Here is a 14493-nt window from a genome sequence, read left to right as displayed (position 1 = left end):
GAAAGTCACCTTTGATGGATCCAACTTCAATAAGTGGATCAGAAACATCAGGATGATTACCCGCTATGAGGACAAAGAATATGTCCTTGACAAGGAGCTTAAGGAAATTGACGAGTCCACTGCAACTCCCCAGGAGATCGCTGACTTTCATACTCATGAAAGAGATGCAACCAAGGTGGCTTGCATCATGTTAGCCACTATGACAGCTGAACTCCAAAAGTCTTATGAAGACTTCTACCCTTATGAAATGCACCAAGATTTGATGGAAAGATACCATCAAAGTGCACGACAAGAGAGGTACGAAGTCATCTGCTCCATGATAACAACCATGATGAAGGACGGAGAGTCCGTCACGAGCCACATGCAGAAAATGCAAAGGTATGTGGATCGGTTGCTGAAGCTCAATGTGAACTTCCCTGAGGAGCTTGCAATAGATATCATTTTGCACTCCTTACCATCGTGCTATGATCAATTCCGCATGACATATCACATGAACAAGGAAGAGGTCACCCTCAGCAAACTTCAGGGACTTCTCAAGACCGCAGAAACAGGTCTTAAGGGGAAGTCGGTTGCTATCACTCCTACTCCAGACACAACTCCGGTCTTGGCAATCGGGCAAAGTCGAGGGAGGAAGAGAAAGAGATCTTCAAAGGGTACCAAGGCTCGGACCCTTAATGGCTCTTCTTCAAGTGGAACCAAGAAAGGTTTCATTACTCCTTCTTCTGACCCAAAAGAGGCTGAATGCTTCTATTGCCATGAAAAAGCTCATTGGAAGCGGAACTGCCCAAAGTACCAGCAAGATGTGAAGGATGGGAAAGTCAAACCCAACCATGCATGTATTTACACTATCATTTCTAATAACTCACCCCATTCGAAATCTTGGGTCCTTGATACAGGTTGCGGTATTCATATTTGTTGTGACTTGCAGGGACTAGGAAGAAGTGAGAATGTGGAGCAAGGAAGAATAAACTTAATCATGGGGAATAGGAAAGTTACACCTGTCACCAAGATTGGAGTTTATACATTATCGCTAAGTAGTGGGTTAAATTTAGATTTGAATAAATGTTGTTATTCGCCAGAAATGGCAAGAAATATTATTTCCTTTCATGCATTGTACAAACATGGTTTCACCTTTTCGTTTGATAATGAAGTTGGTTCGATTAATGCTTTCTTTAATAATGTTCTTTATTTTAAAGCATTACCTTGTGATGGTGTGTATGAAGCTATATCTATTGTAGATAACTTAGGAAATAATGTTTTGTGTATTGATTCTACTAATAATAATAACTTGGATAAAGCATCATTATGGCATTGTCGTCTTGGACATATAAGCAAGAAACGCATAGGCCAACTCCAAAAGGATGGAGTCTTGGAGTCGTTTGACCTAAAGTCAAATGATAGTTGCGAATCATGCTTACTTGGAAAAATGACAAAGTCACCCTTCACAGGCTCGTGTGAAAGGGGTGAAGGTTTGTTGGACCTTATACACACGGATGTGTGTGGACCATTCAAACATGCCACAAGAGATGCTAATCGTTATTATTTGACTTTTACTGATGATTACAGTAGATATGGATATGTCTACTTAATCAAGCATAAGTCAGAGACTTTCGAGAAGTTTAAGGAATTTAAACAGGAAGTCGAGAATCAATTGGGCAGGAACATTAAGATGCTTCGATCCGATCGAGGTGGTGAGTATCTTAGTTCAGAGTTCCTCGACTATCTAAAGGAATGTGGGATTGTCTCACAATTGACACCTCCCAGGACACCGCAGTTGAATGGTGTGGCTGAGAGGCGTAATCGAACCTTGTTGGACATGGTTCGTTCCATGATGAGTCGAGCTTCACTACCAATCTCATTCTGGGGGTATGCCTTAGAGACTGCCGCCCATATCCTTAATCTAGTCCCTACAAAGAAAGTTGCCAAAACTCCTCACGAGATGTGGACTGGTAAAGTACCTAAACTAGACCACATCAAGATTTGGGGATGCGAGGCTTTCGTGAGACGCGAGACTCATGATAAGCTCGAACCCCGAAGCGAGAGGTGTATTTTCATCGGCTACCCACAACAATCTTTTGGTTACCTCTTCTACAGACCTAGTGACAATGTGGTCTTTGTAGCAAGAAGAGGAGTCTTTCGAGAAAGAGAGTTTATAAGCCAAGGAGACAGTGGGAGGCAAGTTGATCTTGAAGAAATTCAAGAGTCAAGTGGTGAAGGAACTTCAAACTCTAGCCCTCAACTTGAGGAGGAAACTCCTGTTGAGCCAATTGACGAATCTGTACCTCTGAGGCGTTCCACGAGAGTTAGGAGTGCACCTGAGCATTACTATGGGTTCCATATTACTGCAGAAGGTGAGACACTTATTAGTGATGAGACACTAGTAAGTCAAGATGACCCTAACAGCTACGAGGAAGCCATGGCAGGCCCCGAGTCTGCTAAATGGAAAGAGGCTATGGATAGCGAGATACAATCCATGTATGACAATCAAGTTTGGAACTTGGTTGAGAATGTACCAGGTCGAAAGACTGTAGGGTGCAAATGGGTCTTCAAGAAGAAGACCGACATGGATGGTAAAGTACACACTTATAAGGCTAGACTGGTTGCAAAGGGCTTCTCTCAAATTCCTGGAGTGGACTATGATGAGACCTTTTCTCCGGTAGCCAAGATTAAGTCTATTCGGGTTCTGTTAGCCATAGCCGCATTTCATGACTATGAAATTTGGCAAATGGATGTCAAAACCGCTTTCCTTAATGGAAAGTTGGCTGAAGATGTTTACATGAGTCAGCCAGAAGGTTTTGTCAGTAACGAGTACCCTAATAGAGTGTGTAAGCTTGAGAAATCCATTTATGGATTAAAGCAAGCACCTCGCAGATGGAATCTTTGCTTTGATGAAAAGGTCAAGGAATTTGGCTTTTCTAGGAGTGAAGATGAATCTTGTGTATATGTCAAGGCTAGTGGGAGTATAGTTAGCTTTTTGGTATTGTATGTGGATGACATACTACTCATAGGAAACGATATTCCAACCTTGCAGGAAGTAAAGTCCTGGCTTGGAAAGTGTTTCGCTATGAAGGACCTTGGTGAAGCTGCCTATATTCTGGGGATAAGGATTTTGAGAGATCGGAGTAAAAGACTAATTGGACTTAGTCAAAGTACCTACTTGGAGAAGATTCTGAAGAGATTCAGAATGCAAGACTCCAAGAAAGGAGAGTTGCCCATCCAGAGTAGCGCCAAGCTGAGTAAGACACAAAGCCCTAGCACTAAGGCTGAGATAGCAGAAATGAGTCGAATACCTTATGCTTCGGCTGTAGGTTCGATCATGTATGCTATGACGTGTACTCGACCTGATGTAGCCTTTGCCTTGAGCATGGTTAGCAGGTTTCAGGGGAACCCTGGCAAGGCACACTGGATTGTGGTAAAGAATATTCTCAAGTACCTACGAAGGACTAAGGACTGGGTCCTTACCCTCGGTGGGAGTGATGACTTGAGAGTTGTAGGGTATAGTGATGCTAGCTTCCAGACTGATAGGGATAACTTCCGCTCTCAGTCGGGCTGGGTCTTTACCCTAAACGGAGGAGCAATTTCTTGGAAGAGTTCCAAGCAAGAGACAGTGGCAGATTCTACTTGTGAATCAGAGTATATTGCAGCTAGCGAAGCGGCAAAGGAGGCGTTATGGATGAGGAACTTCATTGGAGACCTTGGAGTTGTACCAGCTATTAAAGAGCCGATGGAAATTTTCTGTGATAGTGAAAGTGCTGTTGCCTTAGCCAAGGAACCAAGGGATCACGGGAGATCCAGACACATCGACAGAAAATACCATTTCATCAGACATGGGATCGAAGAAGGACTCCTCGTGGCAAAGAGGGTATCATCGGATGAGAACCCAGCAGATCCCCTCACGAAGGGACTGACTCGGGTTAAGCATCTCCAGCATGCTCGGAGCATAGGGCTGAAGGATGATATTAGATTTAGTAGTTAGATAATCTCGAAATTTGTAAAGTGTAATTGACATTTGATGATGAATAAAAGTGTTTTATTTATGAGTAAAGTGTTGCTATCTCTTGTCGATCGTTTACTATATTTCTTTTGCATGTTTTGACTTCCAGAATAATTTTGTTTGGTATAACATATTATTCAAACCTCCACAGTCGGTCATATGTCGGAAGTAGGTATGAATCAAGACTGTCATGTTTGATTGTAGAGGTCTGGGACAAGGCTACAACAATCATGAGTGCTCATAAGTTCTGAGCATTGGACTCAACCCACGCTCACTGGAATCACTTCATGGAATTCTATCTCGAGTGATCGCGAGACGGTAATATCATATAAGTCTTTAAACCTAGAGATATGATTTGTTACTTACAAGTTGGTTAGGCATTGATTGTACGAAAAACGCATTGGTAACTCGATGTTATAAAATCGTGCTCTTATGTGTAATTCAATGAGTAGTTGAACAAACATATGAGTCGAAGTTTATCTGTTCCTTCTTGGATTAGAAGCTGATATCTGGGCCCCTCGATGATTTTGTTTTGACCTATGTACCGGGCCCGGTCAGAACTAAATTGATGTGTTCAATAAAGTTCTCTGTCAAACAAATCGGAAATCGGGAAACAAATGTTGGACAATAAGTAAGACATTGTTCCATGTATTTGTCCGACTGATATCTAGAACAGAGGATTATATGATCACTTATCTTAAATGGCGTACCATCATCTTCTCAAGTTTCGAGAAACCTTGTAAAGAGCTACGATTGCCGATCGGTTCCTGAAGTCATACTTGCAGTAATAGTTACTAGACTTATCCAAGTGGGAGACTGTTGGATAAGGTGTCTAAGTCCATAACTATTTCTGGTATGTACTTGACCCGACCCGGCATGGTCCATTTGGGTTGCATGGCACCATGCAATTGGATAGACTAAATGAGAGAAATAACGCTTGGAGATTATTAATATATTATAAGTTCTAATATATTAATAATATTATTTGATTAGTTTGATCAAGAATTAATTTAGAATTAATTAAGTGATCAAAAGATAACTAATTAAATATATGGGTTGATTAAGTAAATCATCCATATCTTGTATAGTGGGCTAAAAGGCTCCATGGATCATCAAGTTGGGTTCCACCCATAGGATGCTCCATGGATGCTCCATGGGAGTTACAAACCCATGGGTCATGGAAATGAAGAGTCATGACACATTAGGGTTTAACCCTAGATGTGTCAACACTATATAAGAAACATGTCTCCACCTAAAATCGGCTACAACACATACACACTAAGAATATAGAGGGCTTGGCCGATTTTGTGAAGTGAGTATTCTCTCATAAGTTCTTCCAAGAGCATTTGGTGTTGTGTGAAGCATTTGAGGCATCACACTTGGGGTGCTAGGCTCACAAGGTTTCAAGGAACACAAGCAACAACAAGGTAAGTTATTCTATCTATACTTTATGTTAAAATTGTTCCCCATGTATGCTAGATAGGAATATAACCTTGGAAATCAACTTTGCATGACAAATTAGACAAACATAGATCCAAGGTTATTAGGGTTGCATGTACACTTAGGAAGTGTTAGAATGCTCAAAACCCATCAAAAAGTGGTGGGGGAAGAGTGGTTGTTGTGGTTTGAAGAGAAGTAGTTATGGGGGGAATGGAAATAGGATCAGATATGGAGGGAATGGAAATGGAGGAGGTTATGATGGGAATGGAAGAGGTGGGTATAGGAGAAGGTGAAGGAGGTTTTGATGAAATATGTAGCTCACGATCAAGGGAGTGAGGCGGCGTTTCGCCTCTAGCTGACTCATCTGAGTTAGAGTGGTCCTCTTCCTAGTCGCTGGAGGAAGAAGAGAGAATAAGTTTTCTCTTGGGTTGGACTCTCTTCTTCTTCGCTGGTGGGGAAAGATCTAGTTTTGAGGGTTTTCGCTTCTTAGGAGAAGGACCCTTTGCCCCCTTTGCTGCTTTCTTTATCTTCCCTTGCTCGGGTTTCTTTCCTCGAGCAGCAGGTTTATCTGCATCATTAATGGACTGAACCATTTCAGCAGAAAGTTCCCTTGGGCCCGAAGGACGAAAGTCCTTGTAGTCTTTCATGATGATGCTCACCTTTGACACCCCAGCGGACATAGAGTCCGGAATGGATCCGACGAAAGAAAATTTTGTCGGATCGGTGACAATAATTTTGGTGGTATGGAAGACGCTGATGTTGGAGAGAAGGGAGCCTGCAACAGTAGGAACATGAAGTTTATCCATGGCCCACTTGGTGATGAGCGTCCAGAACCTGGCGTAGGATACCTCAGTGTGGCGAGAGGAGGAGGCAAGGCTCTGAATGAGTTGCTGCCATAGAACCGAGCCATAGTCGAGGTTAAGGCCGTGATAAAGACCATAGAGAATGGTCATAAACAGTTTGCTGGCCCCATCAGAACCAGAACTAGGCTCGGAGAGCCCTTTGAAGAGAATGGTGAAGAAACCATTCCATGGAGGAGGGAGACACGATTTCTTGAATTTTGTGACTGTTGTGAGAATCCCCGTGTACCCCATATTGTAGAACATCGAAAATAATTTCCCGACGGTAATGGTGTCGGGATTAACCCTAGATTCATCGGCTTCAAAGCCTAGGAGCCAACAAAATCATTGCTTAGAGATGGAGGTCTTGTGTGAAAGAAGATCAAAGTAGATGCGATCCACTGATCTGTCATAATGGGCTGTGGAGAAGACCTGGGAAAGGCATTCCATTGGTACAAGCTCAACTTTGGAAAGAGCGAGCACCAACGAAGAGTATTTGAGGCACTCCACCATGGGATACATGTAATTCTCGTAAGCCTTAGGGTTGAGATCAATCACCAGACTTTGTTGGGCACAGATTGGAAGAATATTTGTGCGGGAGGAGGTTTCCTGTACTGATGAAGAATCCGCCATGGTTGAAGGTAGAAGATGATGAACAATAGATGAGAAATCGTCCGATTTTGCTCGTTCGAGTTTTGAATGTGGTAAATGGGGAATGAAGCGGATGTGTTCTTTTTATACTGTGGGTAGAGGAGAGAGAAAGATCATCCCTAAATCTTCTTGATACAATAAAACGGTTTCAGATTTGACTGAAGCACGACGGTTGGCACCCCCGATTATTACGTATGAGAGAGAAGAACTGTTCCGTTTTGCACGCGTGCCCATCACCTCACTATTGAGGCCGTTACTCTGTCGGCTGAGTCAGCATCTTATCTGTTTAATAGCTGTCATCCAAACATAAGATTAAAAAGTAACCAAACGAGAGGTTTGGAAAATCAAAGATGTTCGTGCATAGAGTGTGAAAGATAAGGAAAGAAAGCGAGATATATAGGGGAAGAGTGATGTCAAAAAAAAAGAAACAAAACAGTTGATCCCAGGCACGAATCACTTTCTTCAAGGTCAAGAGAGACCTTAAAGTGTTTGTATGGATTCCCGTTGAACTACGATCAATCACTTTCTAAGAAGTGTTGAAAGGCATCTTTTTGTTAGGCATAATAGGGTGGCTTTCTCTTCAATTTAGAAACCCGGACCTTGACATAAGACCAAGACTAAATGAAGTACTTGTGAGACCGATGTGGTCTGTTGAACAAGTAGGCTGAATAACAAATATAGTGACTTGGAAAAAAATATATATGATGGTGAAATCTCAAAAAAAAATTAAACTGGATTCTAAGGGAAGAAATGTTATGGTAAATAACAAATTCATAAGAATCACACAAACAAAGAGAGATTTCATGTTGATCATCAATTCATGATAGGTATTGAATTTTGGGTTTCACTAAGCACGTAGTGACACGTGGCTTAGATCATAAACACATATATTTTGTAACCATAAACCTCAGTGGTTAATTCTGAGAGTCTCAAGGGTTACGATATGGGACCGAAATATGATGGAGAAGGAGAAGGTGGTGAAGAAAAGCGATAGTACCTCTGCTGAAAATAGTGACCAAGCAGTAAACTCTCAACTCATATAAGAAAAGAGTAAGGTAGCTCAGGATTAGAATAAATGGAGCAGCCTTATTGGGAAGACAAGGTTTGTATATACCTAGTCATTAAGGCTTTTATTCAAAATCAGTCGAGGCTTTGGACAACATGCAGCAACATGCTTCTAGGGACGCTTAGCTAGGTAAAATAAATTATGAGAATCAAACCGAACAATAAATAATAAAAAATAAAAAAAATTAAACCGAACCCGAAATGGACCAAACGCTCGGTTCATTTCGGTTCCTAAAAAATATTTTTGGATTTTTGGAAAATAGCTTTACAAAAGGGAAAAACTAATACAGAATAAGAAAGAACAATGAAAAGAAACAATTTTAACCGAACCCGAAATGGACCGAACGCTCGGTTCATTTCGGTTCCAAAAAAATTTTGGATTTATGGAAAACAAGTTTACAAAAGTGTACAACCATAGACAACCCTTTTTGAGATTGAGCAAAAAATGTGTTATGGGACCTAACCCGAAATAGACCGAACGTTCGGTTCATTTCGGTTCCCATGTGAACCGAACCCGAAATGGACCGAACGTTCGGTTCATTTCGGTTCATTTCGCTCCTTACTTTTTAACTTTGGGATGAAGTCTTTGGTACCGATTCAGATTCCATCATTCCTAGACCATGAAGGATTTTATTGAAACTGGCTTCAGGTAGAGCTTTGGTGAAGATATCTGCCAGTTGATCGGTGGTTCGAACAAAGTGAATTTCGACGTTACCATCCTCCACATGATCCTTAATGAAGTGATACCTCAGTGCTATATGCTTGTTCTTAGAGTGTTGCACTGGGTGGTGACAGATCCTAATTGTACTTTCTGAGTCGCAATATAGTGGGATCTTTTTCATGTTAAGTCCATAATCCCTGAGCTGGCTTTGGATCCATATTACTTGAGATGTGTAGGAGGCGGTTGCGATGTACTCTGCTTTGGCGGTAGAAAGGGAAACGCATGTTTGCTTCTTTGACTGCCAGCTGACCAATTTCCCATCAAGGAATTGACAACCCCCTGTGGTGCTTTTCCTATCTAAACCACATCCTCCAAGGGCTGCATCAGAGAAGGCTTGAACAAAGAAGCCTGAGTTGGATGGATACCAAAGACCAAGAGAGGTAGTTCGCTTCAGATATCTAAGTATGTTCTTCACTGCAAGCATATGAGGTTCTCGTGGGTTTGCCTGAAACCTAGCACAATAACATACGGAAAACATGATGTCAGACCTGCTAGCAGTAAGATACATTAATGACCCAATCATCTGGCGGTATAGCGTAATGTCAACTGCTGGTTTCTCCAATGAAGGGGTGAGTTTGGTTCCGAAAGCCATTGGAACTTTGACCTTTGAATCTCCCATCATACCAAATTTGGCAAGAAGAGCTTTGGTATATGCTTCTTGGTTGATAAAGATGCCTTCGGGTCCCTGTCTAATATTTAATCCAAGAAAAAAGTTAATCGGACCCATGGAGCTCATTTCAAATTTAGTCTCCATCAGCTTTCTGAATTCAGCTGTTAAGCTGGAATTCGTTGAGCCAAAGATGATTTCATCGACGTAAATTTGTACAATCATAAGGTGGTTACCTTCCTTTTTACGAAAGAAGGTTGGGTCAACCGAAACTTGTTTGAATTTAGACATCTTTAAAAACTTAGTTAGCGTTTCATACCAGGACCTAGGAGCTTGTTTCAGACCATAAACCACCTTGTCCAGAATATAGCAGTGATTTGGGAACTTCTCATTGACGAAGCCAGGAGGTTGCTCCACGTAGACTGTTTCTTCGAGTTCTCCATTCAGAAAAGCGCAATTGACATCCATCTGGTAGACCTCGAAGTTTTTGTGTGCTGCATAGGCCAGAAAAATGCGAACAGATTCCAGCCTTGCAACTGGAGCGAAAGTCTTTTCATAGTCAATTCCTTCCTCCTGACAGTATCCTTTCACTACCAGACATGCTTTGTTTTGAATCACATTCCCTTCCTTGTCCATTTTGTTCCTGAATACCCATTTGAGACCAACAACTGATGCATTTTGAGGAGTTGGAATGAGGTGCCAAACTTTGTTCCTTTCGAATTCGTTCAGTTCGTCTTGCATAGCTTGAACCCAATCGGAGTGATCGAGAGCAGTGTTAACTGTCTTGGGTTCAACTTTTGAAACGAAGGAATTAAACATACACAATTCTACTTTCGAGAATAGGGAAGTTTGTTTTTCCTTAAGTTGTGATCGTGTTAGAACCTTTTCAGAAACATCACCTACAACTTGAGAGACCGGATGATTTCTGGTCCATTTGATGAGAGGAGGATAATTTGGATCAAAGGAAGGATCCAATTCAGCGTTGACTATCTCTTCTGGTTCGGATTGACTTTCATCATCATAGAGCATATTGGCATTCTCCCCCTCGAATGAAGAGCTTTCTGGAACAGCCGGACTGTCGGGTACAGTGAAGAGTTTGGGTGCTCCTGTGCCTTTAGATGCTATGGAGTTATTAGATGCTACAGTACCTTCGGGTGATACAATACCTTCGGGTGCTGTTGTGCCTTTTGGTGTTGTGGAGCGTTCAGGTGCTACAGTACCTTCGGGTGCTACAGTACCTTCGGGTGCTATAGTATCGGTGTGCTCCCCCTCGACTGATGCTCCGGAACTGAGCACTCCTTCATTCATTCGCCTTGTAGCATCTTCTACTAGTTGCTTCAGATGATCCACCTTGTTGTCTGCTGTGCTGGCTTCCGAATTAATAGCCTTCTCTGGTTCATCAAATAACTCGACAAACTTCTCAAAGAGATTTTCAATTGATGCTGTTACTTGACTTGTTTGAGGAAAGATTTCACCAGTTGAGTTTATGTTTGCTGTTGACTTTTTGACATAGCTATCATCAAAGGTCACGTTATACGTCTCTTTTATTTTCCTTGAACGTTTGTTTAATACCCTATACGCTTTAGAAGTGAGAGAATAGCCCAGAAAAATTTCTTCATCGGCTTTGACATCAAATTTGTTGCGATGCTCTTTAGAATTGAAGATGAAGCACCGGGAACCGAACACATGGAAGAATTTAACATTCGGCTTCCTGTTGTTTATGATCTCATAAGGAGTGAGCGTGAATCGCTTATTGAGATATGACCTGTTCTGTGTAAAACAAGCTGCAGATATAGCATTAGCCCAGAAATACAAAGGTAAAGAAGCAAAACTTAGCATGGTTCGAGCTGCTTCACACAAGGATCGGTTTCGCCTCTCAACTATACCATTTTGTTGAGGTGTGTAGGGAGCTGAGAAGTTGTGGGTAGTTCCTCTTTCCGCCAGGAATTCTTCGAATTCTTTATTTTTGAACTCCAGGCCATTGTCACTCCTGATGTTCCGAACGACTTTCTTCAGTTGTACTTCCACCTGCTTCATGAACATCTTTAGCTTGTGAGTCGCTTCAGATTTAAGCTTTAGAAAGAACACCCATGTAAAACGCGAAAAGTCATCAACAATAACAAGAATGTACTTGCTACCGCCGATACTTTCAATTGATGATGGACCACACAAGTCAATGTGAAGTAACGCTAGTGGTTCAACAACTTTTGTGTTTATAATTGATGGATGACTTTGATGACTCTGCTTCCCCATTTCACATGCCGCACACAAATGTTCTCTATCGTACTTGAGTAATGGAAGACCACGAACATAACCTCCGGCGACAAGTTTGTTGATGTCCTTGAAGTTGAGATGAGAAAGCCTTCGGTCCACAACCAGCTTTCATCAGATTGTGCTTTTGATAACAAGCAGATTGTTGGATTCCCTTTGATTGGTTTGAGATTTAGGGGAAACATTTCACCTTTGCGCTCTGATTTGAGAATAACTTTGTTCGTTTGCTTCTCAATAATTTCCGAACCCTCATCATCGAACGAGACCTTGAGACCGGTACCTCCAACAAGCTGAGATACACTGATGAGATTATGTTGTAGTCCTTCTACATATGCAACCTTCCTGATCGTGAAATCACCGTTTGTAATCATTCCATAGCCTTTTATGGTTCCGAAGGAGTTGTTCCCGAACTTGACATTTCCACCGTTTGAAAGAGATCTGAATTCCCTAAGCTCTTCCTTCCTCCCTGTCATGTGACGTGAGAAGCCACTGTCAATATACCATTCTTCGTCGAACTGCTCGTCACTGATAACCTGCACAAATTAAACAGATTTAGGAACCCAAATTTTCTTGGGTCCACGTGAGCCTTTCACAGGAATAGGAGCAAAAAGAGAGATGTCAACAAAATATGTTCTTTTTATCAAAGTTGTTTCGTTTTTCTTTTTGATGGTGAAAACCTTAATCTTAGTAGGATTTAGTGCTTTTGGTTTGGTGTCGGATTTAACTGTCGAAACCTTTGATTTCCCTTTCAGGTCAGTTGGTGATTTAGAATGAGATTGAGAAGAAGAATGATTGGAAGAATTAGAATGAGAGAATTCAGACTGAGATGATTTCTTGACTTGATATTCTAGGTGACTCTTTCGGTTTTGATTATCAGTGGAACCGAACCTAGAATTTTGGTCTCTTTTGCTCTCTGAACCGAACTCCTGTTTTCGGTTGATACTGTTCTCTGAATCGAACTTCTGCTTTCGGTTGAAACTGTCCTCTGAACCGAACTTCTGTTTTCGGTTGTTATTTCTCTCTTGAGATCCAACAGTATTTTTCTCTAACTTTAAATTTTTGTCACGATATGAGAAATAGGCATTTTGAGATTGCCAAAACTGTTTTCTTTTAGAAAGATTCTTCTTGTATCTCTGATTCCTTTGTCTTTTTTGATTTCTCATCTGTTTCGGCTGATGATGGATGTTCACCTTTTGATTTTGACTGGTGTCAACATGTCCACTTTGAACCGATGATGATTCACTTGAATCTGCCTTATCTTTAGGAACATCTTTTGTACCACTAGAACTCGGCACATCAAAGTTATCAGGCTTGTTCAGTGGCTCAGGAATGTATCTTCCTTTTGTCTTCCAGGATGTTTGCTCTGTTAGACCAACAGTTTCATCAGCATTGTCAATAGGAGCCGACCAGAAGAACTCATCACAACCATCAGCATTGTCTTCGTTTACAATGGCTGTGAGTTTGGCTGTCTGATGTTAGGTTACACCTGTGACCTTATACACCTGATTTGGTGTTGCCCTTACCTTTTGGTAAACGACAACTTTTTCTTAATGTTTCGGGGATTTTTGTTGGGACAAGCGAGCGAACTCCACAGAATTTTCTGAGATGAGATTTTTGTGGATTTCAGGTTCACTCTTGACAAATTCAGAATAGTCAACTTCGTCCTCTACAGAAATTTCACTCATGTCATTATCCTCATTAAGCTCAGATGCATTTTTAACATCAATTTTATTTTCTGAGCTCAAATTGGCATTCAATGAGTCCAATTTTTGTATGGTTTCGGTCCTTAGATTTAGTTTGTCATTTTCATCCAAAAGGTTTTTCAACATGTCCTTATGGTCTTTGGACTTAATGAAAGATTCAATTTTGTCTAGACCATACATATACGTTGGATTAACATCCTCAGATGAAACCACACTTTCACAATTGTATGCTTCAGCGTCGATTGCATCCTCCTTAAACTCAAGGAAAGGCAAGATCATACGATGAATTTTCTGCCCTATCTCACAGTTCAAATGAAATTGAGTAATATTATTGTAAAGACGCTTAGCGATCAAACAAAAAACATTTCGCTGTTTCAAAAGTTTTAAATTGTCTCTTTGCAAATAAATGTTTTCGTCCTTGGTTTTGACTAACTCCGACTCTTTCAGTTCTATCCACATCCTCCGTTCCTCACTCTTCGACGACACCCTGCTTATTTGGTCAGTTGGGTTAGAATTGGTGACTCGAGTTTGAGTTAAGCTGCTGTCTAGATGAGAAATTCTTGAATTAACATTTTTTTAATTCTTTTTCATATGAGCATTGTGGGACTTTAAATGAAACAAACACGGATTGTATCTTCTTGATTAGTTCATCAAGCTCATTGAATTGCACGTTGAGCGGTTTTGCTGTAAAGCACATGTACAGTTGCTCCTTCGAGTCTTTGTTCCCACCATCTGTGTTGTATCCCCTCATTTGAGATACATTGGACACCATCAAGCATCTTTCACTGTTGTCCTTCTCTTTCGCCACATAAGCTTTTCCATGAGAAGGCCTCCTTACATCATCATCCTCGGAGTCAGTTGACCAGACCTCCACTCCTCCGAATTTATCATTTGCTATTGAACCCTGCACAATTAAAGCATTCATAGACGGGTTAGCAGTAGATTTCTTCTTCCTGATCTCATCCAGCTTTTTCAGCAACAACACTTCTTCATCTTTTTCCTCATCCTTTTCAGCCATTTTCTTGAGGACACAATCTTTAGTATAGTGATTCTTTCCTCCACAGTAAAAGCAGCTCACTCCCGAATCTCCTTCAGCTTTCGGTTCCTTCTTTGATTCTTCTGCTTTCGGTTCTTCTTTGACCTTTTCAAAGCTATAATTTCCCTGCCAATTACGGTTCTTATTGGTGGGAAATCTTTTCTTG

Source organism: Lactuca saligna, chromosome 6 (assembly GCF_052625555.1).
Source record: "Lactuca saligna cultivar CGN05327 chromosome 6, ASM5262555v1, whole genome shotgun sequence".
Classification (NCBI taxonomy): domain Eukaryota; kingdom Viridiplantae; phylum Streptophyta; class Magnoliopsida; order Asterales; family Asteraceae; genus Lactuca; species Lactuca saligna.
This window is presented reverse-complemented; position numbering follows the sequence as displayed.